Below are 6,188 nucleotides of genomic sequence, written 5' to 3' on the forward strand. Positions count from 1 at the left end.
GGAAACGGCTGATTTCTTTTCAACTGGATTTCCACCCGGTTATTCAGCCGTATGTGGTTCAAAGAGGCATAAAAAACAAGAGGCCAAAATTTTTGTTCCTGGAAGATTTTCTTGAAAAGTTTTCCCGATATTTTTTAACATCTTTATTCCTTGACTCTTGGGCTTCTTCGGAAAATTTTCATACAAAATTTTTCTTATTTTTTGTTAATAAAAATATAGTTCATTCAACAACAAAAAACACAAGAATCCATTTTTTTAACTTTATTCATACCTTTCGGAAAAAAAATTTCAAAAGTCAACAGTAATTTTTTATCGACTTGAAACTTGCACTTAATTATACTAAAATTTAATGGGCCACAAGACTGCACACTCTAAACTTTTTGGCATTTCTTGCATTTTCCCAAGATCTATATGAAATTAAAAAAGTTTCTTCTTGTTTTTTGCGATTGTATGAACTGCATATTTTCAACGCTGGCTGTCACAAGACTCATCTGTCCAAGACTCAGTAAATGTGGGTGCCATTAGTGGAAAGAATCCCACTGTGGAAAAAAATTTGTACACACATATCGTGAGTATAGCGTGGAAAGGGCGTAACTAACATCGTCGCTGAAACAAAAAAAGCCGTAACTAACTAAAAATCTAAAATTCACTTTTTGATTAATTATGATGAATTTTATCGCATTTTAGGGCTCCACATAGTTTTGTGCAATAAACATTTTTAATTAGTTATAACTTTTTTGCATTTCAGCAACGATGTGAGATACGCCCTTTCCATACTATATTATATATAGATGATAATTTCTGCAAAATAAAGCGCCTTAATTTTCGAATCATGCTGCATTTAATAAATTTCTATACAAAAGTGTTAGCAAGTGATAAACGGCAACCTCCATACCCCCCACACCCCTGCCTTGCCAGCGCGGCTAATCTAATTCGATAGTCGTCCCTGCAAAAATCGTTGGACCATGTAGTCTATTTGTGGTATATTGGAGTACTTACAAAAGTGCTCCTCTGTCATGCTGTAGCGGACCAACTCGTGTCTCTGCACCAGCTTATTGTTACCCGATCACTGCTCGTGTTTTAACGACATGTGATTGAAGTTAAGCATTTGAAAGTACATTTGCATGTCTGGCTGTAGCTGAACGTGTAGAGATGCTAGCTGTTAGTTCTTAGCTCCCAGCATGTTCGGGTTCGAATGTCGTCAGAGGCAACATGTAATTTTTAATTTTTGTTTCTGCTTTTTATTAATTTCAAAAAAAGCATCTGCGAAGTGAAGAACAAAAGCGTGTACAAACGAAAAAATATAACGATAATGTCATTGGAGTATGTTGGGAGTAGTTTTGTGCTACTCTGATGTAATGCAGAGATGGAGTATATGGTCCTGCCCTAGGACATCGCAATGTTAATTGGACCATATTTTTTATATGAATTGTGGTTAATTTTGGAGTACTCCTTGGTCCTTCGGGAGTACTCTTTACATGCATGCATGGAGTAGTCGCGATTTTTGCAGGGGTAGTGCGTCGATCATGTGCAAGCTGAGGTGAACAGCTTTACGTGGCATTGCTAAGTGATTTGTTATTGTTGTTTAGATATTTGTTTGCTTGTTTGTTTATTTTTTAGGCAAACATTAGTTGTTGTACAAACTATGTACATAATATCAACGAAACTGTTACAAACATGCATAGCTTGCTACATACATCTTTGTGTAAATATATTCATATAAGTGTACATACACATATCATATGTATGTACATATGTACGATTTAAGCCAAGCTTATAGCATCCACATCGATCTTGAATTAATTCGTATGCGAACTTACTGTGACAAAGCAACGCATTTTTTAAGCTTAGTTAGCTAATACGCGTAACTAATATTTTACAGCTTAATATGCTCAACTTTTAAAATGCATGACAAATTTATGAGTAAACTTTAATGCAGTAATTTTGTTGTTATCAAATATTAATTAATATCTGTTGCTCAATTGATTGATTTATGAAAATTTTGTGCAAAGTTACAATATTAAGAAAGTTATTTAAAATATGTACATAGGTTTGTTTACATAAACAGTAAAATTTTTAAATATGAAACTCCTTTGAGTTTGTTTTTAACCGAGTTCGAGGTTATCGCGTCGTCGGAATATTTCCCATACTAATTTGGTTTAAATCCGATCATTGGAACATAAAGAAATCAACAATTTTTTTTTAATTTTTATATGAGAATTGAGGTCGGTTTTTGTCTTTTGCTTAAGAATTATTTGTTTTTTGCCTAACTACCATTAGAGTTCGAAGTTTAGCTTAAAAAAAATCAATAAAAATAGCCATAACAAATCAATAATAGTATGGATAAATAAACATATTTATAGCAAAATCGAAAAATATCGATAAAAATCCATTAAGATATCGATTACTTAATCGATTATTATATCGACAAAATATACAAAATCGATGGAAATGCTGTTATTGAAGTGGAAAAACGATATGTTGTTAAAAAATTTAAGGAATTTTTTTTTTGGAACAAAGTAATGTTGAGTACTTTTTTGAGGATCGAGTTCTTTGGTATCGATACTTTTAAGGATCGGGTATTTTTCAGAGTACTTAGTAATTTCTTTAAATATACACACGTTGTTAACATTTCAATACTTAGTGTAGACATCTCACAAGCTGGAAGTTTTTTTTATTAAAATTAGTATATGAACCCCTAATTTTCTAATGAATGGATAACTGTACTGGGTACAAGTATTGTACTTGAAAATCATTGAAAATGCAAATTGAGTACAATCATTTCTGAATACCGTTAAATGTAAATAAAAATCGGTATGTATTTTTTAAGTTTATTCGAAACTTAATACTGAGTACTTTGAATCGATCCTGAGTACATTTATAGAAGCGATTATTAGAACAGAGTATTTTCGAGTACTGAAAACTTTCGAGTTCCTTTTTTGAATACTGAGTACTTTCGAGATCTTTTGTGAGTGCTGAGTACTTTGGAGTACTCAGTATCGATACTTTTAAAAATCGGGTGCTGTCGATCCTTTTGAGAATCGAGTTCTGAGTACATTTGGTATCGATACTACCCAACACTAGAACAAAGATAGGACCGTAGGGAAAATAGGGATTTATTTTTTCATCTACGTATGTATGTACGTCCATCTTGCTTTACAAAATAGATAACTTTGTCTTACTATGCACACACAAAAAAAAAACCGAGTTTATCACTTGAACAAACTCTGATTAAACAATGACTGGCAACTATTTGTATTGCCCATAACATATTAAGCTGATAAGACTTTATCATAAAGGTTCTATAGTACGTTAATGTTTCTTTGCAAAGTAATTACTGACATTTTTGATAGGTCTTGTCAATTAGTATAAACAATACAACTCCGAAAAGTATTGCATCAAGCAATCAATTTATTTCGTGTTTTGGTAATTCTTTTCGACCAAACGCAACATTTATTTCGCTAACCTAAAAGTGCAAAAATACTGTTTTTCGTCATATTTGAGGTTATGTAGCAAAAAAAAATATTTTTTTCACCGACAATTAGTCATAGTATATTAAAAAACAAATCTTCCTCTTTTGATTGCAGTTGAGTTTGCCGAGATATCCCATTTTGTGAAAAATGTGTGGTTCAAATTGTTAATGGATTTTCGACAATTCCACTGAATAAATAATAGAATTTCAAAATGCGATTACTTGGCAAAAAAAAACAAATTTTTTTAAAATACTTTGACCAGGTGGGACATTCTATAACCAGTTAGCGACAATCTCCCACCAGTTTTTTGTAAAAAATTTATTTTATTAAATAGCAAAGTCATACGCATATTTCAATGCTAATTAGGTCTTAATTTTGCTCAAATTTTGATAATTTCTTACAAATGGATAGACATGCGGCTTTGTGCCGCTTTTTCATACCAGAAATGCTTGTCACTTACCTAAGTGGGGGCGGCCCCCATCATTATTATTTATTTAGTGACATTTTTATCATTTTTTATTTTTTTCTTCATATCAGCAATACAGATCTAATTTGGCTTCTATTGCTTACCAACCAACAATTTTCCTTAATGAGGTTAATGAATTGTTGGTCTCTGCATGCGCACACATACATACATATGTACATACATATTTATGGATATGTACTTATGTATGTAGTATATACGTACGTAATATTGAGATTCATGCCACCTGGCACGCATTCAACAAAACTGCCACTTATTTGGCTAAAACCGTTGAAGGCTCACGCGGTGCAAATCGTGTTTGCCGGAAAAGTTCTTACATATTCGAAAAGCTATAAATAAGTATTTGCACAAAATGATGTTTCCGCATATAATTATGGCATGCCATCACATTTATAAAATACAATGTCAAAGTAACTGTGCAATAAATGCACTAAGAAAAATTGTTTATTACGGCAATGGCAAATTTTTAGTTATGGGATGTGTCGAGTATCCGGTAGCCGGATACTGGCTAAAATCCGGCTGGATTTCCAGATTTAAAACAGGATATAAAACATTGAATTTAAAAATCTAGTTCAGATTTTTTTTTATTTTTGTAAATTAATTTAATAGTATCTAATTATACTTCATTGCCAGTGTAAACAAATTTGGAAATTAACTGCTACTATGCTACCACCAAATTAAGGGATTTTCTCGTCTGGGTATAAGGGGTAGCTGTAAATATTTCTCCATTTCTAAATTGCTGCTTTTTCTTGTACGGTCGCTTTCTTGTCTACCCATCGTTTGGCTATTCACACCACTACAAAAACCGGAATCAGCATCAGAGCCGTTGGCGATTTCCTCAAAGCACTGCCATCCTGGTGAGCTCGCTGTTTAATAGAAGCTTTCACTACAGGTCAGCCTTTTTCATAGATATGATTCAATTGGTTTCTCAAACTTAACTGAAATTGAGGTAGTGTCGAATTTTCATTGATTATTGAGCTAAATTGTGAGAATTGTTGATCAACTTCAAAGCCCAATATCTCAAGAACTATCGTTATTAGCGATTTGATGTTCTAGAAGCAAATTAAATGGTCTACAAGTTTGTGATTTGCAATTTTTCTGTACCTCTTGTCGTTTACGAGAACAAGAATTTCATGAAAACATTGGGTTTAGTGACCCGTACTAACTTGCTGGTCAGAGTTTGAGTTACGCCGCAATGGACACTTTTGTAGAACGTTCAATTCTGAAGCAAACTCATCATTGACCATGAATTTTGAAGAAAAACAATCAAAGTTTACGTATATTTTATATGGGAAATCTTTGCACGCCTTGGGCGAGTACTTAATGCTAATCACCCTCATTGCGAGAGTCGTGTCGAATGCAAGTCGTTTTTCGATAGTCGAATCGTATAGAAAATCTCACGTCATTGCCTAAAATTTCCACTCGACTAGTGTATTAAAACGGAAAAACTTGGCAGCACTGTATAGTTTTCGACGATTTTCGTCGCTTACTTATTTCAGCACGACAGTAGACAATGCCAATGTTGTCGAGTCGTACAATTTAGCCTAATTTACGACTTACGCAATGAGGCTGAATTTTAAGGGTTAAAATTTTCAAGGAGTTTTTTTTTTGTGTTTTCCACAAAATTTCGCGGTAGGAGTGAAAAAAAACAATAGTCGCAAAAAAAGCACCCTAATGTACATTCTACATACATACATATGTATATGAGTATCTTAATATATGTGGGTAAGCGTTTGAGTTATGCCTACAAACAATAGTAGAAGTACTATGTACATTAGGGTGGTCCAAAAATGCATTAAAAAACAAAAAAAGTAAATTCGGAATTTTTATGTTCTCGCATCGCACAAAACCCCCGAAGAATGCGAAAGGGGGACCAATAAAAAAAACGTTAGTATTAAAAAAAATGGTTAAATAAATAATTGGATATTATTAGTGAAAGGTTGAAGAGAACGGAGTTTTCCGATCGAAAAATATTGATTTTCAAGAATTATATAAAATTTTTACGAAAGGTTGTTTTTCCCCCATATAAAAATACATGGAAAACTTTGAGCGCTTTGAGTGACCTCTAAATATTTTTTGATTTCAAAATAAAAAAATAAGGGTATAATTTTTTCGATGTAAATAATCCTAGCGGGTGAGAGCATTACAATTCCGACCACCCTAATGTGAATACATATATGGCCGAAAGATGAGGTCAGTGTGTTAAGTCATGTGGACTGCACGGCGCGTCG

The sequence above is a fragment of the Rhagoletis pomonella genome, unplaced genomic scaffold (assembly GCF_013731165.1).
Source record: "Rhagoletis pomonella isolate Grant_MI unplaced genomic scaffold, Rhpom_1.0 Rhpom_scaffold_00004, whole genome shotgun sequence".
In the NCBI taxonomy this organism is placed as follows: domain Eukaryota; kingdom Metazoa; phylum Arthropoda; class Insecta; order Diptera; family Tephritidae; genus Rhagoletis; species Rhagoletis pomonella.